Source organism: Hemiscyllium ocellatum, chromosome 7, assembly GCF_020745735.1.
Source record: "Hemiscyllium ocellatum isolate sHemOce1 chromosome 7, sHemOce1.pat.X.cur, whole genome shotgun sequence".
NCBI lineage: Eukaryota > Metazoa > Chordata > Chondrichthyes > Orectolobiformes > Hemiscylliidae > Hemiscyllium > Hemiscyllium ocellatum.
In genome coordinates this window covers 110,004,391-110,032,018 of record NC_083407.1, presented here as the reverse complement: position 1 = coordinate 110,032,018, position 27,628 = coordinate 110,004,391, and the positions used below count along the sequence as shown (strand labels likewise).

Here is a 27,628-nt window from a genome sequence, read left to right as displayed (position 1 = left end):
GTTCAGATTAATGACCCTGGTTTTCGATTTAAATAGATCACTCTCAAAATCAATATAAATCTCCTCTTCCTTAGAGACTTATTTTTAAAACAAAATGTTCTTATTTAGTCTGTTTTCGTTGAGAAGTACTAGATCTAAAATTGACATCTCTCTGTCATTTTTGTTGAGTAAGTGTATCAAGGGATATTGAGCAAAGAAATGAACTTAAAGCAGAGGACAGTAATCTACCTGAATATTGAGTAGGTTTGACAATCTTTTCCAGTTCCAAATTCCAAAATACAAATCTATCAGGAACTGAGCCTTTAACCCAGAATCCGTTGGGACAAGTGTCTTTATCTAAAATCTCGTTCACATCCACTTTGAGATATGATAATTCAGCCAGCAGTAACACGTATTTATATAGCATTTTTACTATGATAGGCATGTTTTTTAAAAAGCTTAATCAAGGAGAGACAGCCTTAAAAAGAAAGAAAGGAGGAAATAGAGCATAAACATAAACAGATTTTGCTGGGAAAGCTTGGCAGGTCTGGCAGCATCGAGTTCTCAGAACTAGTTCCAGTTCTGAGGAAGGGTCACTGGACCTGAAACGCTAACTCTGATTTTGGTTCACAGATGCTGTCAGACCTGCTGAGTTTTTCCAGCAACTTCTGTTTTAGTTTCTGATTTACAATATCCGCTTTTATGAGGTAATAGAGCATACCGGCTCAGGTTGTACAAAATGAGCCTTTTTTATAGCATGATGCTAGTGTTTTAGGCCAGCAGTTAATCTTGGCAGACAAAAACAGCACAATTCATTTCTTAGCTCACTATTTTAACTGAGGTAGCTGCTTCTGGAATAAAAGTATTATCTCACTATGAACATTCCAAAGAGTTACAAGCTGAAATTGAGGGAATTATGTGGTCCAGCAGGTTATGTGCCTTCCTTTTATCTTTGAACAAAGAGCCCAATTCTAGAGCAAACATTTTGGATTTGTTATTTGTTTTACAGTCCTAAATGAAATGAAAGCTGAAAATGTGTGGCTGGAAAAGCGCAGCAGGTCAGGCAGCATCCAAGGAGCAGGAGAATCGATGTTTTGGGCATGAGCCCTTCTTCAGGAATCCCCGATTCTCCTGCTCCTTGGATGCTGGCTGACCTGCTGTGCTTTTCCAGCAACACATTTTCAGCTCTGATCTCCAGCATCTGCAGTCCTCACTTTCTCCTCCTAAATGAAATGAAACTCAATGATCATTAAGTGGGCCTTATAGCACAACACTGTCACTAATTTGGTATTGCTAGGGTAATCTCAGGAAGAGAGAGGTCTCAGAGGAACTCAAAGAAATGAACAAATATTATACTTAGATTAGATTACTTACAGTGTGGAAACAGGCCCTTCAGCCCAACAAGTCCACACCGACGCGCAACCCACCCATACCCCTACATATACCCCTTACCTAACACTACGGGCAATTTAGCATGGCCAATTCACCTGACCTGCACATCTTTGGACTGTGGGAGGAAACCGGAGCACACCCACGCAGACACAGGGAGAACGTGCAAACTCCACACAGTCAGTCGCCTGAGGCGGGAATCGAACCCAGGTCCCTGGCGCTGTGAGGCAGCAGTGCTAACCACTGTGCCACCGATACTCATTCAATAGGGAATTCTGCTTTAAGAAGAGAACTTATTCCACATCCTTCTTTTTGCTTTGCCTGACCTGAAAATGTTTGATGCTACATTGGGTGCCCAGAAATTCCAAGTGCTGATTCCGGAAGGAGTTTAATTGAAGAGTCTTGCTGAAGGCTGACAAAAATCGTGACAGCAAAACATTAGCTAGTGGGTGTTTGATTTGGGAAATGGACCACTCCCTCCTGCTGCAAGTACGCCATCACCTTGACGAGTTACAGAATCGTCAGCAGGAAGGGAACAAAAATGCTTGAAGTGCTGATCAGAATCTATGAGAGGAAAAGATAGGTTAATATTTGGGCGTGAACCATCAAATGTACTTGGTTCAAAGGTTTCATTTCAACACTGACTCACTCAGATCCCTGAAACTAGTTAAAATAGAAATTCATTGACGAAACTGGTTAACTCAGCAGGCTTTCAACATGAGCGGCTCCCCCCACAGGTCTCTGATTTGTCGAATGGAGATCAGGAACAGGAGAATCATGTGATAGTGAGCAGGCAATTTCCCATGACTGCCAATTGGGACGACTATTTGTGTATTTTGTTAAAGATTTCAGTGACTATCCCAACGAAAGCAACTTGTCTCTGTAAAGTCGTAGCAAACAATAACAACTTTTACTGTCACCTTTGAATTAAGGAATTTTCTCTGGGAAAGTCATTTGTGATTTGAAAAAGAAAATTATAGCAGACTCCAAAATGCATTAAATATAACATTAAAAAAAATCTCTGGGAAGGTAGGCCCCAGACCAGCTAAAACTGATCTCATGCCTTAATCTCTCATATTTCTTCCAGCAAGTTTTAAATCTATCCATGTGGACACACCTCAACTTAGCTTGCTGTCTTCCCCCTCTTAGTTACTCTGCTTTGTCACTTCCTTAACCTTACTCTGCATAAAAACTCTCTGACCCATGGTGTTGGCTATCATCTCAAATTTGCCAACTCACACAGCCCCTTTATTTCCCATGATTTAACTCACAGATCACTATGCCTGACCACTTCCTCCTATCTTTCATGATTCACGTCACCCTGCTCCCTGCCAACTCTACTTCCTTCTATGTTTAAGCTGAACTAAATTCTGTCTCACATGAGTTGTGCTTTGTACTTGAAATTTCGAGCCAGACTTTCAGTTGCCACAATACTTCTGCAACTGACAATGTACTCAACCATTCACTTCTACCTTTGGTAACCATGTCTCCAAAAAAACTTTTTACCCTATCCAACACTGAGTAGCTTCTCTAGTATGGCCCCTGGCTTATCTACTCTGGAAAGCTGAGAGGACATATACTTGAGTGCATCTGGTACAGAACTGGTCCAGCCATCCAACACCAAGCTTGGCTAGACCATGCTAAATGCTATTTGAGCCCCTGTGTCGTCTTTCAAAGCATTTCACAATTCGAGGTGAACCATGGAAAGCAAAGGTAACCAATTTTTTTTTCCATCACCAACTTTTTAAATGCTTTTTAAGTTCCCATCCCTTCATATTCTTCTTCAACAAGGTGTGAAGTCCTGGATGGCCACAGATTCATCATAAATACAGAGAATGATTACAATGCTAGAGGAGATCATCCAGCCCATTGCACAAAATGTAAAAGCAGAGACGTCTAGTTGCAGTTGTCCAGTGGATTTGTGAGACCATGTCTTGAGTATTGTGTACAGTTTCGATCTCTGTTTTTGAGTAAATGTATCATGGTTTCAGAAGCTTTGGAGCAGAGAAGAGTAAAGGGGAAGAGTTAATAGAGATGTATAAGATTATAAAGGGTGCAGACAGGGTGAATAGTAAGCAGCTGTTCCCCTGAATCAAAGGGTCGATAACAATGGGGCATAATTTTAAGGTGTAAAAGGCAGGAGGTTTAGAGGGGATTTGGGGCAAAACATTTTCACTCAGAGGCTGGAAGGTGTCTGGAAAGCACTGCCCAGGAGAGTAATTGAGGTGGAAACCTCACAACCTTTCAAAGTACTTGGAAAGACACTTGAAATATCGTAACATTCGAGCTATGGGCCTGGTGCTGAAAAGTGGTACTAGCATAGGTAGCAGTAAATCTCAGCAGTACATGCTCAATGGGCTGAAGGGCCTCCTCTCTGCTCTTTGATACTATGATCCTGTGATAAGTTACACAGACAAGGTTCCAACCCATTCTGAGGATGGAAGGGTTATTTTTGGAAGGCCCATGGAACATGTCAGGAGTGGAATTGAGAAGAATGATGTTGTTCTGCAAGCATGATTTAAGATGGCATCTTGGCTGTTCTAAAACGGCCACTTCCAGAATCAAGCTGAAAATTCCAAAGAGCTGCATGTGGTCTGCTGCCATCCACCCTTTCCAACAATGATGAAAACAGCCAGCTTTGGAAATAGAAGCAGTGTGTGGCCATTTTATTTCTAATTCCCAATCATATGCAGTCCTAAAACAAGACTAAATCCTGCCTCATGACTCAATTTATAAAGCGCAGGAACCTGTTAATGTCACTAACTCGCTTTCTCAACCGTTGATGCAAAGTGTCATTAACAATGCTATCAAGCAGCCCCTGCTCAGCAATAACCATTCAGTGACGCCCAGTTTGGGATCCACCAGGACCAATCAACTCCTGGGAGAAAGTAGGGACTGCAGATGCTGGAGATCAGAGTCGAGAATGTGATGCTAGAAAAGCACAGTGGTTCAGGGAGCATCCAAGGAGCAGGAGAATTGACGTTTCAGGTATAAGTCCTTCATCAGGGCTGTTGAAGGGCTTATGCCTATAACGTCGATTCTAGTGCTCCTTGGATGCTGCCTGACCTGCTGTGCTTTTCCAGTACCAAACTCTCGACTCCCATTCAACTCCTCACCTCATTACAGCCTTGGTTCAAACATGGGCAAAAGAACTGAATTCCAGAGGTGAGGTGAGAGTGACAGCCCTTGGCATCATGGCTGCTTTCAACTGAGTGTGGCACCAAGGAGCCCTGGCAAAATGAGAATCAATGAATACCAGGGGTCAAACTCTCCTATAGTTGAAGTCACACCTGGAACACAGGAAGACGATTGTGGTTATTGGAGATCATTCATTTCAGCTCCAGGGCATTTTTGCAGGAATTCTTAGGTTAGAGTCCCAGACCCAATCATTTTCAGCTGCTTCATCAATGATCCTCCCCATCTTAAGGTCAGAAGTGGGGATGTTCACCAATGATTGCACAATATTCAGCACCATTCGCGACTCCTCAGATATTGAAGCAGTCCATGTTCAATAAGATCGGACAATATCAGGCGCGGGTTGACAAGTGGAAAATAACATTTGTGACACAAAAATGTCAGGCAATGACCATCTCCAATAACAGACAACCTAACCACTGCTCCTTGGCATTCGATGGTACTACCATTACTGAATCCTCCACTGATAACATCCTGTGGGTTGCCATTGACCATAACCAAAGTGGTTACGGCAGCAGGTCAGAGGCTAAGAATATTGCAGTGAGTAAATCACCTCCTGATTCCCTGTTCACCATTTACAAGGTACAAGTCAGGAGAATGATGGAACACTGCCCATTTGCCTGGTTGAGTGCAGCTCCCACAACACCCAAGAAGCTTAACACTATCCAGGACAAAGCAGCTGGCTTGACTGAGATCACATACATAAACCTCTACTCCCACCATCGGTGCCACCTCCAAGATTCAGTGCGGTAATACACAAAGACCCCTTTGACAGCACCTTCCAATACCACAACCTCTGCAATCTAGATAGGAATGTGGGAACACCACCAACTGCAAGACTTCCTTCCGATCACTCACCATCCAGATTTGGAAATTTATTGCCATTACATCAGTGTCAATGAGCCAAAATTCTAGAATTGCTTCCTAAATGACATTGTGGATTTATCACAGCCAATGGACTGCAGGAGTTTACGAAGGCAACTCACCACCATCTCCTCAAGGGGCAACGAGGGATCCACAATATACGCTGGCCCAGTCAGTGATGCCCACATCACATGAAGTAATTTTGTTTTAAATTCAATGATTTGTGCAGCTCTTCTTCTGATCTCTTGCTCCAGATTTCAAATTGCTTCCTTTTATATTGTCACATCTTATTCCTCTTCCCAAAATGCCTCTGTATTAAATTTAATCTGTCATGTGTCCACCTATTCCACCTTGATCTCTTGGTCATGGTCTCTGATCTTTTGAAGTATATCACTGTCTGCTCACAGTATTTCCATGCTTCGTATCATCTTACAGAGTCATACAGCATGGAAACATACTCTTTGGTCCAACTCGTCCATGCCAAGCAAATTTCCCAACTAAACTAGTCCCATTTGCCTGCATTTGGTCCATATCCCTTTAAACCTAATCAAGTACCTGTCAAAATGTATTTTAAGTGTTGTAAATGTACTAGCATCTACCACTTTCTCTGGCCATTCACTTCACATACAAACCACCCCTGTGTGAAAAATTGCCCCTCAGGTCCCTTTTAAATAGAGTCATAGAGAAGTACAGCACTGAAACAGATCCTTTGCTCCGACCCATCCATGCTGACCAGATATCCCAACCCAATCTAGTCCCACCTGCCAGCACCCGGCCCATATCCCTCCAACCCTTCCTATTCATATACCCATCCAGATGCCTTTTAAATGTTGTAATTGTACCAGCCTCCACCACTTCCTCTGGCAGCTCATTCCATACATGTACCACCCTCTGTGTGAAAAAGTTGCCCCTTAGGTTTATTTTACATCTCTTCCCTCTCACCCTAAACCTATGCCCTCTAGTTCTGGACTCCACCCTCAGGGAAAAGGCTTTGTCTATTTATCAGATCCATGCCCCTCATGATTTTGTAAACCTTTATCAAGTCACCCCCTCAACCTTCAATGCTCCTGGGAAAACAGCCCTCACCTCTTCAACCTCTCCCGATAGCTCAAATCCTCCAACCCTGGCAACATCATTGTAAATCTTTTCGGAATCCTTTCAAGTTTCACAACAGGTTTCCAATAAGAAGGAGACGAGAATTGCATGCAATATTCCAACAGTGGCCTAACCAATGTCCTGTACAGCCGCAACATGACCTCCCAACTCCTGTACTCAATACTCTGACTAATAAAGGAAAGCATACCAAATGCCTTCTTCACCATCCTATCTACCTGCGACTCTATTTGCAAGGAGCTACGAACCTGCACTTTGAGGTCTCTTTGTTCAGCAACAATCTCTAGGACCTTACCATTAAGTGTATGAGTCCTGCTAAGATTTGCTTTCCAAAATGCAGCACCTCACATTTATCTGAATTAAACTCCATCTGCCACTTCTCAGCCCATTGACCCATCTGGTCAAGATTCTGTTGTAATCTGAGGTAACCTTCTTCGCTGTCCATGCCACCTCCAATTTTGGTGTCATTTGCAAACTTACTACCTATACCTCTCATGCTTACATCCAAATCATTTATAAAAATGACAAAAAGTAGTGGACCTAGCATCGATCCTTGTGGCACTCCACAGGTCATAGGCCTCCAGTCTGAAAAACTCTGTATCCAAATGACTAGTTTTCCCTGTATTCCATGAGATCTAACCTTGCTAACCAGTCTCCCATGGGGAAACTTGTTGAACATCTTACTAAAGTCCATATAGATCACATCTACTGCTCTGCCCTCATCAATCCTCATTGTTGCTTCTTCAAAAAACTCAATCAACACTGTGAGACATGATTTCCCAGGCACAAAGCTACGTTGCCTATCCCTAATCAGTCCTTGCCCTTCCAAATACATGTACATCCTGTCCCTCAGGATTCCCTCCACCAAACTGCCTACTACCGATGTCAGGCTCACTGGTCTATAGTTCCCTGGCTTGGCCTTACCACCTTTCTTAAATAGTGGAACCACGTTTGCCAACCTCTAGTCTTCCGGCACCTCACCTGTGACTATTGATGATACAACTATCTCAGCAATAGGCCCAGCAATCACTTCCATAGCTTCCCACAGAGTTCTAGGGTACACCTGATCAGGTCGTGGGGATTTATCCACTTTTATATGTTTCAAGACATCCAGCACTTCCTCCTCTGTAATATGGACATTTTTCAAGACATCACCATCTACTTCCCTACAGTCTGTATCTTCCATGTTGTTTTCCACAGTAAATACTGATGCCAAATACTCATTTAGTGTCTCCCCCATTTTCTGCGGCTCCACACGAAGGCCGCCTTGCTGATCTTTGAGGGGTCCTAGTCTCTCCCTAGTTACCCTTTTGTCCTTAATATATTTGTAATGTTTCTCTTCTTACTTTAAAAATGTGCCCTTTAGTTTTGAACTCCACCACCCTAGAGAAAAAAATCGTTGCTATTCAACTTATCTATGTTTCTTTTAAACTTTTTCATTTGTTCCCTTCATACCCAATTCTGGGTCAGCAATATCAATCAAGAAAAGCAGTGGTTCTAACACTGATCTCCAGGGACCCCTTGTTATATAAGCTCCTCCAGTCTGTAGACAAACTATTCTGCAACTACTTTCCTAGCACTCAGTCAGTTTCATATCATTTCATTTTGTGGAAATTTGTCAAAGTCAGTGGGAAATCAGACAGCAGCAGATGTATGGGAATGTTCGCAGAGTGATTCACCCTTTAATTTCTCTTCTTCCTTCTTGTAGGTTTGGATCTTTGGTGGTGATCTCTTTGATCCTGTCTGCTTCTGCCGCATCCCCGGAAGCAGGAATTAAAAGCTCACATTCCTCGTGCGACGGCCACAGACAGTACAATTTGGTCCCTGTCTGCACTACTCCCACCCCTCAGGACATTGTATGATGTTAGCGTCCCCATTCTGAATGAATTGATATGAAATTCCTCCATATGGATAAAGGCATTCAACGCAAATGAATTTCATATGATTGTTTTTCAGAATTGTGACATTGTATTACATAAACCCAAAGCCTCAATGTTCCTCGTTTTTAACTTGCATACTGCATTTGGAAGCTGCTGTGCTGTGTCATTTCTACACAGCAGTGTAGTCTGTCTCCATTGCCAGTCATATCTTTCATTCAAATGAGTGTCACGCAGATGTCTGCCAGGGGTTAGAAGTAAACTTGAAGAAATTATATTACTCTTTTCTCTTGGCCTGAAACAGGGAGAAGATTTGCATTTTATCACAGCATCTAGAAAAACGTGTTCAATGCTGGTTATACAGAAATATGCCAATTGTAACAGTGCAGAAATGTCACTGGGCTTCAGTGCATTGGCAGTGTGGCCACTGCATTGAAAGACGTGAATTTCTTGAAGTTGATTCATTTAAAATATGATTTAGAAACATGTGTTAGTCTGACTGGCACACATTTGCAACTAAATGTTTCTTTGAGCCAAGAGTCATAAGTTATAAATAGCAGAGTATATCTATCTAATTTAGACTTGAAGAGAGAAGAATGAGTGAGGGCAAATAATCAAAAACAAAAGCTGAGCCAAGATACCATACTCTCAAGAACAAAATATGTTTCTAATTAGTTTTCAGATTTGTAATTGATTTTAACCTTTGATGTATCATAAATATGGGATGACTAGTCTCTGGAGCACAGTTTACCTTTGCTGTCAAGGCATTTATTTTGAAACATTCAACAGTGCTGGCGAAGAAGCGACCACCTCTTCACAAGTCTTCAACACTTCATCTTCGCCGTGTTTTTGAGTATTGGATCAACAACCTTTGAGTTTGAAATCGTGCTGCAAGATAATAGTGAACATATGAGTAATAGAAAATTTAAAGAACAGAGAGAACTTTCAGATGCATATTTATGCATTGCTGTCCCATTCTAGAATTTAAAGGTCTGTGCCCTGCCAGGTTCCAATAGTCTTGTCTAATGATGAATAACTGTTGATGGTTGAAAAAATTCCTATCTTCTTCACAAATGTCTTTAAAGAAGGACACTGCCATCCATACCTGATCTGGCCAACGTGTGACTCCAGACCCACAGCCAACCTCCCATCCATGGCCTCCATTTACATCTCTCATTGTTGCAGAAAGGCTGCCAATATCATCAAAGACCAATCTCACCCCACCCACCCATAATGCTCTCTGATAATCTCTTCCATCAGGCAGAAGATACAGAAGCTTGAACCCGTGCACCAGCAGGTTCAGGAACAGCTTCTTCCAAGCTGTTATTAGAACGATGAATGGACTCTCGAACTTCAAATAATGCTGATCTTGTTCATGTTGACCTTGCCTTGCCCATATGCTGTACAGTGTAACCTGTATGCCTTACTCGTCCAAGATTTATTTCACCCTATGATCTGTATGTCCTTGCTTACTATGATCTGCCTGTACTGCTCTCAAACAAAGCTTTCCACTGTACAGAGGAACCTCGATTATCCGAATGACACAGATGAGGAGCATTTTGTCGGATAATCGAATGTTGGGATAATCAAATGCCAAATAACACAGTTTAGCCAAGCATCAGGACCTTGTGATCTTTCCGGATAATCTGAAATTCCGATAAGCGAATGATGGAAAATGGAAGTTCCTCTTATGTACACGTGACAATAAATTTAATCAATCAATCAATCAATCAATGTGGTTGACTTTTCAGGAATTAAAGATGTTATATTCAGTTAAATCTGCTTGGAACGATTCACGTTGTGCAAATGTTAATGAGGAATTATGAGGAAGGGTTAGTTTGGGAAGTTTGGAATGGGCAGTAAATGCTGGCTTGTCAGTGATGCCCACAAAACGTGAACACATTTTGAAACACGTCCTATCATGGCCTATGCAAAAGCATCAGGATCTTGCAAAAACCACATGCAAGTCCTTTCATAGTTTGGGTTTGTAGGGCACGATCTCAGGATATTGGCTGCTTTGACGATGACACACATTCCACAAGTGGCGAAATGCACTGCAAACAAATGCAGAAGCCTTTGACCCACCAATGATACAATCTTCTGCTCAAGTGTGAGGGAAACAAGCTTGTGAACCTGATACCAACATCAGTTAAGCTACAATGGCATGGTCGTAAAACCCTGGACTTTCTTCATCAGACTCAGGTTATTTCTCGGTAAAAATAATGACTGCAGATGCTGGAAACCAGATTCTGGATCAGTGGTGCTGGAAGAGCACAGCAGTTCAGGCAGCATCCAATGAGCAGCGAAATCGACGTTTCGGGCAAAAGCCCTTCATCAGGTTATTTCTGGAAGGACTGAGAGTTGCCACACAGGACTCAAACTCTGTTTTGTTCAGAATTGATACAAGATATGTGAAGAAGAATGCAGACATGGAATGTTGACTCAGGAGGTTACTGACCCTCTTTAACCCCTCCTCATAATTCCTCATTAAAATTTGCACAGTGAATAGTTCCAGGCAGATTTAACTGAATATAACATCTTTAATTCTTGAAGGAAAATACATCAACTACTTTATTGACATGAAATTTTGTCTGGCCACATAACAAGCAAGTATTTGGCCTAATGATTGCCAAGACATTGGCCTCAATTTTCATTCTCTTGTCTGAGAATGATGGCACTGGGAGTAAGGATCACCAGTGTTCCTTTGATCTCACTGCCTCCCCTGTTATGTTCCAATGTTGAACCACACCTTTGAGCAGGAGAGTGGATGCTGTCACAGGCAGGAAGAGGACTACTTCTACAAATACATGAAGAGGGGTCCTGTTAAGCTAGATTTGCAGTTGCAGGCATCATTTTTCACTTTGAGCTCCACCTCCTCTCCTTCCTCTTGAAGTCTTTGCTGCAAAGGAATGTGCTGGCTGCAGAAGACCTGACCATACAGGAAATGATTGGAGGGTTTCAGCTATAGGAAGAGGTTATCCTCTGAACTGTTGAAGACTGAGGGGTGACCTTATAGGTGTTTACAAAATCATGAAGGACATGGATAGGGTGAATAGCTAAGGTCTTTCTCCCAGGGTAACGGAGTCCAAAACTAGACGACATTGTTTTAAGGTGAGAGGGGAAAGATTTAAAGGGACCTAATGGAAAACTTTCTCACATAAAGGGTGGTGCATGTATGGAATGAGCTGCCAGTGGAAGTGGTGGAGGCTGGTACACTGACAACATTTAAAAGGCATCTGGATGGGCATATGAACAGGAAGGGTTTAGAGGGATATGGGCCTAGATTAATGGCAAATGGGACTAGATTAATTTAGGATATCTGGTCAGCATAGATGAGTTGGACCGAAGGGTCTGTATCAATGCTGTATGACTCTATGACTCTGTGACTGTAAATACTGGCTGGTGCATATTACAGCATACCCCCAGATCTTGGCAGGAACCCAAAATGCATTTTTCAGCATTTTTGTGTTTAGATAGCTTCTGTTGTACCTCTTCCTCAGGGTCAAAGTCTGTGGCCATGTTTTTAAAGGGTAGCTCTTATCTCCAATGTGTCACCCTGACTGATTGGATCTGCCAGGGATTTGACTGGTGCACGCTCAAGACATCTTGGCATTAATTTTTGGGACAATTTGTAGCGACATAATCTTGCACTGTTTGCATTCCAACTGGATGTTAATAGATGGTCGAAAGTCATTGAACAGAAATGTTAACTCTGTTCGTCTTCCACCGAGGCTGTTGAGTATTCCCAACATTTTCTGTTTTCATTGTTAGTAACAGAGTGGCCTCCCTGTCATTGGTGTTTAGCGGTGGTTGACCTGAGGCCACACTGTTTGTCCGATACATGCAATCAGCGATTCTCTACGCTTAAAAGCCAACATCGAAGCAAGCCCAAGAGCTCTCTTATTCTGACTGGCCACATCAATAGTGAAGTGGACACCACGTTATGGGATTGAGAGTGTGTCACCAGGAATATCCGTGACAGGAATCAGAGTAAAAAGATGCAGAGGCTCAGCATCCTGGATGGTCACTGTCAATGCTTGCCCGCTAACATGAATTGGACAGCAGTCTTTTCAATAAGACTGGACTCACCAACATCTACTTGCTGGGAAACTCTGAGCTTCTTGAAACGCCGTTTGTCAGCCACAGTACTTGCTGTGGAGGGGACACAGCAATGGTTCACTCCTGGGAATGGCGGGACTGTCCCATAAGGAGAGATTGATTCGATTGGATCTGAATCCACTAGTGTTTAAAAGGCATGAAAGAGGATCTGAACGAAACCCAAAATTCTAACAGGGCTGGAAGGTCTCGATGCAGGAAGGATGTTTTCCCCTGCTTGGTGCATCTAGAACCGGGAACTCAGTCTCAACATACAAGGTAGACCCTGTTGGACTAAAATGAAGTCTTTTCACTCAAAGGGTTAAGAACCTGCGGAATTCTCTGCTACAGAAGGCTGAAAAAGCCAAGTCACCTGATTATAGTCAAGCAAGAGGTGGATAATATTTTAGATTTTAAGGCATCCAGGGGCTATGGGGAGAAAATGGGCAGCATAGTGGCACAGTGGTTAGCACTGCTGTCTCATAGCACCAGAGAACCCAGGTTCAATTCCCGCATCAGGAGACTGACTGTGTGGAGTTTGCACATTCTCCCGGTGTCTGTGTGGATTTCCTCCCACAACCCAAAGATGTCCAGGCCAGTTGAATTGGCCAAGCTAAATTGCCCATAGTGTTAGGTGCAAAGGTAAACATAGGGTCTGGGTGAGTGCACTTTTGCGGGTCGGTGTGGACTTGTTGGGCTGAAGGGCCTGTTTCCACACTGTAAGTAAAAAAATCTAAAAAAATGGGAATATGGTATTAAAATAGATGATGAGCCATGATCCTATTGAATGGTGGAGCATGTTCATAGAGCCAAATAGCCTATACCTGCTTCTAGTTCCTATGTCTGGAATTCTAATGTGCTGACTGTTGGGGAGGCATCTTGCAAATGTGAAGGTCTCTGTTCTCCCTCTCCATCCAATGGAACAGGGCAATGGTTCATGAGAAGGCTGTGGGCAGTGCTGCTGATGGTCTTCCCTTCTGCAAGACAAAGTCCGCCACCAAACTGGCCTGGCATTGCGGAGCGAACCCCCGATCATCAACGTCCACAGGGAAGGCTTAGAGAACATTGGCCAATTCTGGTATCCTCGGAAATGTCCTGTCAACTAAAGCAATTATTAATAAAGAGATCCACCACCACTTCCAGTGTGTTAGCACAGCCTTCAGTGGAAAAGGCTGTTTGAGGGCAACGACATCAGATCCGACAGCAAGCTCATGGTTTACAGACCTGTGGTGGATCCCATCCTCTGATATGACTCTGAAATGTGGACTGTCTATAGTGGACACCTCAAGGCACTGGAGCAGTACTGTCAATGCTGCCTGTACAAGATCGTGTGGATTAGCTGGGAAGAAAGACGCACCAACACCAGCATCCTTGATCAGGCCAACATCCTCAGAATCAAGGCACTTCATTGGCTACGATGGGCTGGGCACGTTGTCTGCATTACCCACACAAGACTCCCCAAGAGGGTGCTCTACTCCCAGCTTCAAAACAGCAGGCAAGCCCCAGGGGGACCGAGGAAGAGCTTCAGGGCTACCCCCAAGGCCCCACTGGCAAAGTGCAGCATTCCTACAGACACCTGGGAATCACTGGCCCAAGATTGTCCAAAGTGGAGGAAGAGCATCCGGAAAGGCATAGAACATCTTGAAGCTTGCCGTTGGGAAAAAGTGGAGGCCAGGCAAAAACAGCTAAAGGAGCACACTGCCACATCCCTTACGTGACCACCTTCTATCCCAAGTGTAACAGAGCCTGCAGTAGCCATAATGGTCTGTACAGCCATGTACGGACTCACCCTGACATTGGAAGAGAGTCATCCTTACCTGCGAAGGACCGTCAATGATGATGATGTTCCCTTTGCTCCTCATTGAAGCTCCAACTTAGAGCTGCATTAGTGGCTCCCAAGGCTGCTGCAAAGGTTAACAACTGGAAAGCACAGATCAAGAAGCAAATAAAAGGAAGTATCAGCAAAAGACCTCCAAGGTATTGGAAATGAGCCACAGGAACACACTCGCAGAATAAGGGCCAAGAGCTAAACTTGAGCAAAGAGGAGCTCTCATATTACAACATGTAAAGCCTTTTTTTGGGCTATCAACCTGTCTGCCCCTATTTCCATTCCTGCTGTGCTCTAGCCTCATTTCTCTTGGCAAGCTCTGGGATACCCAGGAAATCCAGGCTCCCAGCATTCAATTCAATCCAAATGGCACTTAATTTCCATTTAACAAATTAAACTTCAGATCCACCTGTTCCTCAAGGGCCTCCCACACACAACTGGGTTAAATTCTACTTTCCCAAAACAGCATTTTTGGTCATCTCTATTTTTGCCTGCGTTCCACCCGCCTACCTCCAATATCCTGACGAATCAATTGCCACTTTCTGGATCTGGATGCGACATGAATAATGACATAGCGGCTTTGAGTCAAGAATATCTGTAAATGGAAATAGGCGGACGTACATTTGTATTGCATTTTCCTGATCTAAGATGTAGTGTTATGATCCCAGTCAATGTTTATTGCTGAATATGTTAGATCCCAGTTTGAAATCTGGCTTGATAGATCATATTTTGTTTTGTTTCAACTTTAACAATGTTGTCTCTCGCTGAAACAGGACACATTGCTGCAGATTTTGTTGGAACAATAAAATATATATTTATTAACTAAACAAATGAGGTTAAGAAAGAATAAACCAAATGTTCTGTCTAAATTCAACATTTTTATGCACACAGAATAAAAAATTGTAATTCTATTCATCTGAAAACACTCCTTTATAAATTGAAAAGAAAAACAGTAGCTCATGTACAGTTCCCAAGCACACACCTAGTACAGTACCCATAAACAAACCTTGAGTAATACCCAAAAGTACCTCTTGTATAATACTCACACCAGTGCCTCTGTTTCTAACACTTAATAGGTTTAAATGGTTAGTTACTTTAGCTTATGGACTGGAACTGCAGAAAATGTCTTCCTGGAGCTTTTAGACCTGAGCTTAAATATACTCAGCTCTAGGTAACCTCTTATTCCTGATGAAGGGCTTATGCTCGAAACGTCGAATTCTCTGTTCCTGAGATGCTGCCTGGCCTGCTGTGCTTTGACCAGCAACACATTTGCAGCTGTGATCTCCAGCATCTGCAGACCTCATTTTTTACTCTAGGTAACCTTTTCAGGATTTTATCCTGACACTCCTGGTCTGGGACTAACACTATCTCTTTACTCCAAGGTAAGCCAGTTTGCTATATCCTTCCCTTCTCAGGAACACTGGTTGAGACAGCGATCTTCACAGGTTTGCTCAAAATTCAAAGTAAAATCAAACAAATTTCCTACTGTCCCACTCCCACATCCCATTCAGAAGTGAACATAAGCATTGCTGTTTCTGGATTAGTGGTGCTGGAAGAGCACAGCAGTTCAGGCAGCATCCAAGGAGCAGCGAAATTGATGTTTTGGGCAAAAGCCCTTCGAGTAAAAAATGAGGTCTGCAGATGCTGGAGATCACAGCTGAAAATGCGCTGCTGGTTAAAGCACAGCACCTTCCCCTGCAACCGCAGGAAATGTAAAACTTGCGCCCACACCTCCACACTCACTTCCCTCCAAGGCCCCAAGGGATCCTTCCATATCTGCCACAAGTTCACCTGTACCTCCACACACATCATCTATTGCATCCGCTGCACCCGATGTGGCCTCCTCTATATTGGGGAGACAGGCCGCTTACTTGCGGAACGCTTCAGAGAACACCTCTGGGCCGCCCGGACCAACCAACCCAACCACCCCGTGGCTCAACACTTTAACTCTCCCTCCCACTCCACCGAGGACATGCAGGTCCTTGGACTCCTCCACCGGCAGAACATAACAACACGACGGCTGGAGGAGGAGCGCCTCATCTTCCGCCTGGGAACCCTCCAACCACAAGGTATGAATTCAGATTTCTCCAGTTTCCTCATTTCCCCTCCCCCCACCTTGTCTCAGTCGGTTCCCTCAACTCAGCACCGCCCTCCTAACCTGCAATCTCCTTGCTGACCTCTCCGCCCCCACCCCACTCCGGCCTATCACCCTCACCTTGACCTCCTTCCACCTATCCCACCTCCATCGCCCCTCGCCCAAGTCCCTCCTCCCTACCTTTTATCTTAGCCTGCTTGGCTACTCTCTCTCATTCCTGATGAAGGGCTTATGCTCGAAACGTCGAATTCCCTATTCCTGAGATGCTGCCTAACCTGCTGTGCTTTAACCAGCAACACATTTTCAGCGGCAAAAGCCCTTCATCAGGAATCTTCCTGATGAAGGACTTTTGCCCAAAACGTCGATTTCGCTGCTCCTTGGATGCTGCCTGAACTGCTGTCCTCTTCCAGCACCACTAATCCAGAATCTGTTTTCCAGCATCTGCAGTCATTGTTTTTACCTCATAAGCATTGCTGTTTCAGGTACACATAGCCTGCTGGAGACAAAGCTCAGATTAAGTTAGGGTTTCTGGTCGGCATGTATGAGTTGGACCAAAGGGTCTGTTTCTATGTTGTACGTCCTTATGACTCTATGGTGGCAGTTCACAGTCCACAAACTCATCTGAATACAACTCACACTACATGGATTGGGGAGCTGATATTTGGAAGGTTACCTCTGCATTACAGAGATGATTATGATCAATCCACAATGACCAGTGAAATGGTCAAAGTTATTTGTGGCCAGAATTTGTATTCGACCTGGTTAGACACTGCATGTGATTTGCATGACAATTCTATGATTTCAGATGTTATCAACTTCTACTGTTCAGGTGCCTGACTACTGCAATTCGAATCCCATGGCAGATGGTGAAATTTGAATCAATGAAAGTCTGGAATAAAAAAACTGGTCTACTGGCAGTTGTTGTAAAATCCCATCCAGCTCATTAATATCCTTCAGGGAAGGAAATCTGCCATCCTTAGCTAGTTCAGTCCACATGTAACTCCAGACCTGCAGTAATATGATTGATTCTCTGAAATGACCGAACAAACCATCCAGTTCCAGCAGCAACCAAGGATGGGCAATAAATGTTGGCCTAGCTAGTGACGTCCTCAGGTCATGAAGGACATTTTAAAAAGTGATCTGTTCTTGGCATTGAAAATATTGGTAATCTTCAAAGCATTGAGATGATGAGTTGGAGACATGCCATGATGATGTGGTGAAGCTGCTGCTAAACCCCATGGCCAAATGGAGAGATTGAGAGATAGTCATTGCCCATGGAACACGCCTGAGATGCTGGTCAACACTGAGACATAGAGGGGCAAACAGGCAGGTGAAGCCACCGGGTACTCGCTCTGACTTACACTCAGGGAATAGTCAGAATCTAGTTTCTCTCCGTTGTTTGGGAAAATAACAAGCTGCATTCAATAAAGTGAGATTAGATAATGATAAAATGGTTACACAGGCAATGGGACTTTTGCTGCTCACCAATGAGTTTTCTCCTCTTGCCACTAAGCCATGGGGTGGGTTAATTGGACTATTTTTGTCTCAATATCCAGAATCTAATTTTTTTGATCTCATCATATTTTCACAGTTGACTCATGACTTCCTGTTGTTCAGGGTCAGGCAAGATGCCAGCTAGCTCAGGCAATATGGAGGCCACATCTCATCTGAAGAGTTGGCTCAACGGTATTATTACAACACAGATGAATTCTATTCTCACAGGCCAGTTACCGATTCTCAGATTTGACATCCATAATTATTAAGTACTTCAAGAGGTTCATTGTGGCTCACATCAACTCTAGCCTCTCAGCCTGCCTTGATCCCTAGCAATTCACCTACCAGTGTAACTGGTCCACAGCAGATGCCATCTCCCTGGCCCTACATTCATCCCTGGAGCATCTGGACAACATGGATTACCTACACCAGGATCCTAATTATTGACTGCAGTTCTGCCTTCAACACCATAATTCCAACCAAACTTATCTCCAAACTCCAAGACCTAGATCTCTGCTGCCCCTTCTATAATTGGATTCTGGACTTCTTGACTAACAGGCCACAATCAGTAAAGAAGGGTGACAATGCTTCCTCCTCCTCCAACAATAACCCTCAACACCGATGCCCTGCAAAGCTGAATACTCAGCCCCCGATGTACTATTTATACACACGCAATGATGTGGCCAAATTCCACACCAACTCCATTTCCACATTTGCTGATGACACCACCATTGTAGTTTGGATCTCAAACAATGACAAGGCAGAGTGCAAGAATAACATAGAGGAACCTGATGAAGGGCTTTTGCCCGAAAAGTCAATTTTTCCGCTCTTCGGATGCTGCCTGACCTACTGGCTTTTCCAGCAACACTATAATCTTGACTAGAGTGTGTAGGCTTGGTGTGGTTAGTGATGGGGAATATGGTGCACTCTCTGTGCACCTTATCTTCAATCCATCAACATCAGCAAATTGAAGGAGGTGGTCATTGACTTTAGAAAGCAGAGCAGAGGTCTTGGCTTATTTGCAACAATGGAGCTGAGGTGGAGATGGTCGAGAGCACCAAGTTTGTGGGAGTGATGATCACCAACAATCTGTCCTGGTCCATCTGCGATGACACTACGGTCAAGAAAGCACAACAACATCTCTGCTTCCTCGAATGGCTAAAGAAATTCAGCATGTCCATAAAGACTCTTACAATTTTTTGTAGATGCACCATAGAAAGCATCCTATCTGGATGCGCCACAGCTTGGTATGGTAACAGCTCTTCCCCAGACTATGACAGAGAAATGACAGAGAGTTGTGAACACAGCCCCATCCATTTGCAAACTAGCCTTCCATCCATTGGCTGTATTGGGAAAGCAATCCACAAAATCAAAGACCCCTCCCATCCCAATGATACTCTCTTCCACCCTCCTTCATTAGGCAGAAGATATAAACGTTTGAATACACATGCAAAGAGATTCAAGAACACCTACTTCACCATTGTTATCAGACGTCTGAATGGAGCACTTAAATGTTAATGTTCATCTCTCTGTGCATCTTATCAGCAGCTGGGACATTGTTTCCTGCACTTTGTTCTGTTACCCTGATGCACAATTCCTCCACGGTGTGAACCCTCTGAGTGATACTGCAGCCCTCTCCAGTTTAGCATTCACTCTTGTCTCTTACCATTCTATTGAACTTCTCTCTTGTAATCCCATTCCGTTACCTTTGATTAGCATCTTACCTTCAACTGTTCCATGTCTTCTCTCCACCACTTGGCTGCACCCACAAGTATCTTTGTAGGATCCCTAAGGTGTGGAAGCAGGCCATTCAGCCCATCGAGTCCACCCAGACCTTTTCCTGTATTCCCCATCACTAACCACACCAAGCCTACACACTCTAGTCAACTTAGCGTGGCCAATCTACCTAACTTGCATATCTTTGGACTGTGGGAGGAAACCAGAAACCCACGCAGACACAGGCGGAATGCGCAAGCTCCACACAGCCAGTCGCCCGGGGCAGGAACCAAACCTGGGTCTATGAAGCTGTGAGTAAAAAATGAGGTCTGCAGATGCTGGAGATCACAGCTGAAAATGTGTTGCTGGTTAAAGCACAGCAGGTTAGGCAGCATCCAAGGAATAGGAAATTCGACGTTTCGGGCATAAGCCCTTCAACAGGAATGAGGAGAGTGTGCCAAGCAGGCTAAGAAATCCTTGTAGAGGGAGGAAGAGAGCTTCTTCAAGGAAGGCATCCTTGCAAGAGGATTCACAGTAGGTTAAAATCTTTGGGGCAGCAGTGCTAACCACTGAGCCACCGTGCCATCCTGTGATCCTTCACAAGGAAAAAGGCAACTTCTACTCCCGTTGTCTCTTATGAAGCATTAAACACTTTGATGCTGCTTGTATTATGCAGCAAATTTTGGCCTTTTCCACCTCTATTTGTGTGCCATTCCACCATTTATTTCTTTTGAAACCTAAATCAAAGGGGACAAATCATTCAGTAATCTTCCACAGATCAGTCCAGTTTAATTGAAGCACAAACTGTTGAGCAAAACAAATTACTTACATGTAAAGATGGAGTACTGCGTGGGTGTGATCTGAATTCTAACATAAAGCTATCCTGCAGCTTTACAGAAGAAATCTTTTACTGTGGCGTGCACTAAAAAGTGTACTTCAGGCATCTTTCATGAGTTTGGAAGTTGCAAGCTTCCTTCTTTGCGTTTGAAATTTCTTCCACACAGACTTTTAAAATAGATAGTCAGCGAAGGTCAAGTATTAAATTCCATAGATTGAAAATGAAAAGAAGACTTCTAACCATAGAGTAAATGCAACTTGGTAACTTGCTTCGAATAAACATTAAAATATATCTTATTTAATTTATTGTTTCTGTGAACAAAATATTCACCACATTGATAATGAATTCATGGACCTGAAATAAAAACAATAAGTCCTGGAGGAACTCAGCAGGTCCGGTAGCTTCTGTAGAGAGATAAAGCCACAGTTAATGTTTCAAGTCTGGTATGTCTCCAGTAAATACCATGTTATGAACATGGCTGCCCCGTTCATTAAATATTTAAAATACTTCACAATAAATATTTTAAAAAAAACACAAGGGCACATCTTTGGGTAGGAAGGATATTATTAAGCTGGAGAGAGTTCAGAAGAGGTTTATCAGATGTTGCTGGGAATGGAGGGTTTGAATTATAAGGAGAGGCTGGATAGGCTGGGGCTTTTTTCACTGGAGAGTAAGAGGTTGAGGGGTGATCTTATAGAGGTTTATAAAATCACGAGGGGTATAGATAAGATGAATGGCAGTTGTCTTTTCCCTAGGGTGGGAGAATTTCAAGACTCGGGGCATACTTTCTAAAGCGAGAGGAGAAAGATTTAAGGACACAAGGGGCAACCTTTTTACAAAGAGAGTATTCATGTATGGAATGAACTGCTAGAGGAAGTGGTGGATGCGGGTACAGTTACAACATTTAAAATATATTTAGATAAGTACATGAATAGGAAAAGTTTGGAAGTGTATGGGCCGAGCGCAGGCAGGTGGGACTAGTTTAGTTTGGGATTATGGTCGGCATGGACTGGTTGGGCCGAAGGGCCTGTTTCCTGCATGATTCTGTAAACACAGAAAAGGAGCAGAACTGGGAGGGGTATGGTGATGATTAAGAACTTGAGGTGGAAGATATATGCCGTGAAAAATATAATTTGCTTTTGAAAAGATACAAATGTACTCTCACCGGTATCTCTTTAAGATGAATGTGTACATGACTAGGAAGCAATGAGGAAAAGTATCACGCAGGCTCTCAAAAATCATCCTCTGTAAGACACTGCCCAGGGTTTCTCAGATGATTTGTAATCGTGCATGAGATATCTCAAAGAACAGCTTCTGATAATCTGCTCATTGTTTTCCTCTTCTTCTATAAACTTGCCTCAACCTCTTTCTAGCTACAAGCATTTCAAACTCCCAATATTGAGAATTGAGATGAAAGATGATTCCTACCGTCTCAGCCTCAATGTCTGTTTCCCTGCCTTTCGGATCACAATCTGCCAGCTTCTCTAACTCCCACTCCTCATTGCTGGCCAAAGTAGAGGCCAGAAGAAATAATGTGTCAGGTTAAGAAGTTCAGTAATCCATCTACCAGGCCTGCTGCCAAGGAAAGGCTGCCAGCATTCTCAAAGATTTTCCCAACCTGGCAATGCTTTTCTACAACCTCTCCCATCGAGGAGAAGGTACAGAAGCCTGAACACATGCACCAGCAGGTTTTGAAACAGTTTCTACTCTACTGTTGTTAGAATACTGAATGGACTCACAAACTCCCAACATCCGCCTGTACCTGTGATTTTGTTTTTACCACTGTTTACCTATGATTTACTTATCTATGCACTTAACTCTGTGATCTGCTCACAAGATAAAGCTTTTCACCGTGCCTTGGTACACTTGACAATAAATTCAATTCAATTCAACTATTTTCCTGATTCAGGTTTACTCTGTGTTAGGTTGGCAAAATCCATCCATTGTTCTCAACCATTCATTATTTCTCTACTTGCCTCACCTCGTTTCATATTTTCAACTCAACTTGTGCTTTGCACTATGGACTTTACCCCAGTGCCTGCATTATTAAGTCAAGAAAATAAACAGTTGCCTCTTTGCAGGATGCAAAAGAAAATGTGTGCTATTTAAACGACAGGAAAAGCTACTGGTGAAAGATTAGTTTCTGACACTCTTAGTTCAAGGGACAAAAAGAACAGCTGCTGAATCTCTGAGGAAGGAATGTTGGTGTTCTGCCTGTTCATTCATTGCCACAGGGAAGATCACAAATCTTTCACCTCCTTGTTTTTCCGCCCTGAAATTCCTGCTCACTGATTCATTACACTGACAAATAAGAGAACAATCTGATTAACAGCTACACTTTAATTCAGTTCTGTTGCTGAGCAATTGACTGAGAGGGATGTAGTGCTCCCATTGAATGGAAAGGGGACAGTGTACACCAGTGAACTAAATTTGTTCAGTGTTTAATATCAATGCACTCCGCAACAAACTTTTCTTGCTGGTAAAGATTTCAGCTGTAAACAATGACATAAAATTTCCCAACAAATGTTCCTTGGATAGTATATGTAACCACTGCATTATTACCACATTAGTCTGTCGCTCATGTGATTGTCCAGATGGTGGTAAGCGTGCACAAACTGTGCGGGATTTCTTAACCACTTCTCCCTGCAACCCCTTGTAACTGCTTGTCTTTGTGGTTTTTAAACTGGATCTGCAGGGACATTCCATTGTGTCTGGGATTTAGGGCCAGATTTGTGACTGACTGTGTGAGCAACAGCTCAGGTTGAGAGCAAGCAAGTGAGCAGCAGCCTGAGGCATTCTCTGCTTCTCAGAGTTCCCTGCCCTTCCTCAGCTCCCCCATTGTTACTGTCCTTCCCATGTCATTCTAACCCTGGGAACCTGAGTGCTGCAAACACCCCGTCCCTGTGATACCTGCTCCATGTCTTACCCTCCAAGGTTTCTTCTCTGCCTGCGATTCTGTAATTTCTAGGATTTTGCTTTCTCTACACTCATTATGCTCTTGCTCCTCTTGGCTCCTGCTCCTTCAATACCCCTAAACCTTCTAGCTTCCTACATCCTCAGTTCTGCTGCAGCCTCAAAACAACTACTTCCTCAATACTCCTACAACCAGTTGGCTCCAGCTCCCTCTTTCTGAATACTCACTCAAAGATCCAGCTCCCTCTGCACTTCACTTGCTCTGTGCTCCACACCCTATGTTCGCCACTCCTTCTATACTTCAGCTCTCTCTATATGCATGCTTCCTCCACGCTGCTGCTCCCTTTGTAATCCACTCACTCTATGCTCTTGCTGCCTCTATATTCCACTCACTCTACACTCCACTTGCTCTCTACGCCTGCTCTCTATGCTCCACTCCCTCGATGCTCCACACACTCTATACGCTACTCGCTACATACTCTACTCTCTCTATACTCCACTTGCTCTCTGTGCCTGCTCTCTGTGCTCCACTCCCTCGATGCTCCACACTCTCTATACGCTACTCGCTACATACTCTACTCTCTCTATACTCCACTTGCTCTCTGTGCCTGCTCTCTCTATGCTCCACTCCCTCTATGCTCCACACTCTCTATACACTACTCGCTATATACTCCACTCTCTCTACACTCCACTTGCTCTCTATGCCTGCTCTCTCTATGCTCCACTCCCTCGATGCTCCACATCTCTATACGCTACTCGCTATATACTCCACTCTCTCTATACTCCACTTGTTCTGTAATTCGCTCGGTCTTTAATCCATTTGCTCTGTATCCCACTCTCTCTATGTTCTCTCTTTTTCACTCGGGAAAACCTTTGTGACTGCTGTGAATGAGTGCCACATTTCACCTGACCCTCTTTAATTCACAGATATACTGCACACCCCTCTCACCCCACCCTGGTTGTCAGTGGACAAGAAATCCATCTCTAGATCCCTTAAGGTTCACCTCTGCCAAAAGCTGAAGTTATATCAGTTTACTCACTGAAGACTGGGATATGACTCCAAAAACAGACCGGAGTCTTGCTTCCCACCACTACTGAGAAAATTCAGCACTTGGTAGCCAGCGGGTATGGTGGCCAGTCGCTCCAGCATTTCAAACGATCATCTCTGTCTTCCCTTCTTCCTTTGGATTTACCTTACACTTGGTGACAGGTAAACTTCTGCTGAGTTCAATTGTCATTCACTGGTCTATCATTTTCCAAAACCCTTCTCCCTTCTTTCTGGACACAGTCAGTAGGAGTCAGCAGTAGCAAAAGGAGAGAGGACCACAGGAGAACAGCAAGTTACACCAACCCAGAAACCTGCTTGCACCAGGGCCAAGAACATCCTATCTGATGAGGTCTGAGTCCTCATGTTATCAAGGCCAGCAAGTTGCAGATCCCTCCGGGCATCCTAATCAGCTCACCAGCCCCACTGCCCAACCAAATAGAGAATGGAAGAAAGACTTTCATTGAGACAGAGGAGGGCAATTGTAACAGCATGAAGATCATTAGAGGAAGGAAACAATTGGGAGGAGCATAAACGTTGGCCTGCAATGGCCTGGCAAAGAGAGTTGTAATTTTGAACTGGTCCTGGCTATAGTGAAGGACTCCTGCTGGGTTGTTGAATGCTAGGTTTCCTTTGCAGGTTGCTGGCTTCAGCGTGGACTATTAGAGAGGTACCCCACGTCTGTTCCTGAGAGCACCCGATGAAGGAATCGTGAGGGAGTTGGGGAGAGGCTGTGTCTCTCGCAGCCAAACTGCCACCCAATGATCTTGGTGCAACAGAGCATGTACTGAAGACAGGTGCTGTCTGACAGCTGGGAGGGTGAGAGTGTGATGCTGGAAAAGCACAGCAGGTGAGGTAGCATTGGTGGAGCAGGAGAATCAACGTTTTGGGCAAAAGCCCTCAGAAGCAGTCCTCACTTTCACCGAGTAGTTTGAATGCTGCCAGGAAACCAGGTGCAGACCAACATTGAGTTGCACACTCAGTGAATGAACGCCCTTCCTTGAACTGTTTCTGATAGGGAACAGCACAGAGCTTATGTGCATACTCCTGTACGATGGCGTGGATTTGTGAGAATCCAGCAATCTGAGCAGCTTTAAGTTCTTTTCTGTCCTGCTTAACACTATCCCTCACGGCAGAAATGAATGAAATGTATATTAAAGCATCGGTGGCCTGGAGGATCAACATGTATATAGTAAACTGATGTTAATGATAGTCAGTTGGAAGCAACCAGACATATACAAACTCAAGCCCAGTGAGCTTCACTGTCTCAGGCAGTGTTAGGCACTGTCATGGCACTCAATTTCACTGGTTAGTTAACCCATACCACATTACCACTGATGGTTCCCCGTAGACGAGGATGACTCTCTTCCACTCTCAGGGTGAGTCCGTAGGTGCCTGTGCAGACCGATGTTTCTTACGCAGACTCTTGGGGCAGAAGGTGGTCATGGGAAGGGGAGGGTGGGGTATTGGTGTGGGAGAGTGTTGCTTTTGCTTTTTTCACCTGCTTCCACTTTCTCCCAATGGCACCTCTCCAGACACTTGCCATTTTCCCAGGTGCTCCTGCTCCACTTTGGATGGTCTTGGCCCAGTGATTCCCAGGTGTGGGTGGGAATGCCACACTTAACCAGTGAGACTTTGACGGCATCGTTGAAGCACTTCCTCTGCAAGATTTACTGCGGTAATGCACCAAGGCTCCTTCGACAGCACCTTCCAAAGGCACAACCTCTGTAATCTAGATGGGAATATGGGAACACCACCAACTGCAAGATTCCCTTCAGACCACTCGCCACCTAGATTTGGAAATTTATTGCCGTTTCATCAATGTTACTGGGTCAAAATCCTGGAATTCCCTCCTTAATGGCATTATGGATCTATCCGCAGCAAATGGACTGTAGCAGTTTATGAAGGCAACTCACCACCACCTTCTCAAGGGTCAACTAGAGGGTAGTAATATATGCTGGCCCAGACAGTCAGGGCCACTTCTCATGAAGTAATTTTTTAAAAAATCAATGATTTGTGCACCTCGAGATCTTTCTTCTGATCTTGCAGCAGATTTAAAATTGCTTCCTTTTAGATTGTCGCATCTTATTCTTCTTCCCAAAACGTCTCATCTTACATTCCTCTGATTAAATTTAATTTGTCATGTGTCCACCTGTTCCACTTTGATTTTTTCATCATGGTGTATGATCTCTTGAAATCTCTCACTATCTCCTCACTGCTTTGGTTCATCTTCTAGAGTCATTCCCGATGAAGGGCTTATGCCCGAAACGTCGAATTTCCTATTCCTTGGATGCTGCCTAACCTGCTGTGCTTTAACCAGCAACACATTTTCAGCTCATCTTCTAGAGTCATATAGCAAGGAAGCAGACCCTTCAGTTCAACTTGTCTATGCCAACGAAGTTCCCTAACCCAAAGTAGTCCCACCTGCGTGCATTTGGCCTATATCCTCTAAACCTTTCCTAGCCATCTCTCTGTTTAAATGTTGGAATTGTACCCATCTCTACCACTTCCTCTGGCAATTTGCTCCACATACAGAACGCTTTTTGTGTGAAAAAGTTATCCCTAACATCCCTTTTAAATCATTTTCCTCTCTCTTTAAACCTATACCCTCTCATCTTGAACTCCCTTAACCTGGGGAAAAGACCTTGGCTACTTACCTATCTATGCCCTTCATGATTTTATAAATATCTATAGGGTCACCCCTGAGCTCCAATGCTGTAGGGAAAAAAAATCCCAGCGTATCCAGCGTCTCTTCATCAGTCACACCTCCAGTCTCAGTAATATGCTCATAACTCTTTTTTTGCAGCCTTTCCAGTTTGGTTACATTCTTACTATAGCGGGACAATGAGAACTGTATGCAGTACTCCAAGTTTGGCTTTACCAGTGTCTTGTACATTTCACCCAACTCCTGTACTCAATGCTCTGACCAATGAGGGCACGTATGCCATATATCTTTTTCACCACCCTGTCCACCTGTGCCACCACTGTCAAGGAACTATGTACCTGCACCCCAAGGTCTCTGTGTGCAATAACATCCCCCAGGCCCTACCACGAACTGTGTAAGTCCTGCCCTGGTTGTCTTATCAAAATGCAGCACCTCGCATTTTTCTAACTTGAATTCCATTTGCCATTCCTCCACCCACTGGCCCAATTGTACCCTTCACTGTGCACTATACCACCAATTTTG

General features: G+C 43.9%; 1 long non-coding RNA gene across 1 annotated transcript in view; it reads right to left on the bottom strand.

Annotated features, from left to right (window-relative positions):
• Positions 1 to 27,628, bottom strand: part of LOC132817596 (uncharacterized) — a 90,921-nt gene that overhangs the window by 9,559 nt on the left and 53,734 nt on the right. Inside the window, exon 2 of the long non-coding RNA XR_009644899.1 lies at positions 9,169 to 9,305. This is a non-coding gene — a long non-coding RNA (uncharacterized LOC132817596). The remainder of the gene's footprint in view (positions 1 to 9,168; positions 9,306 to 27,628) is intronic.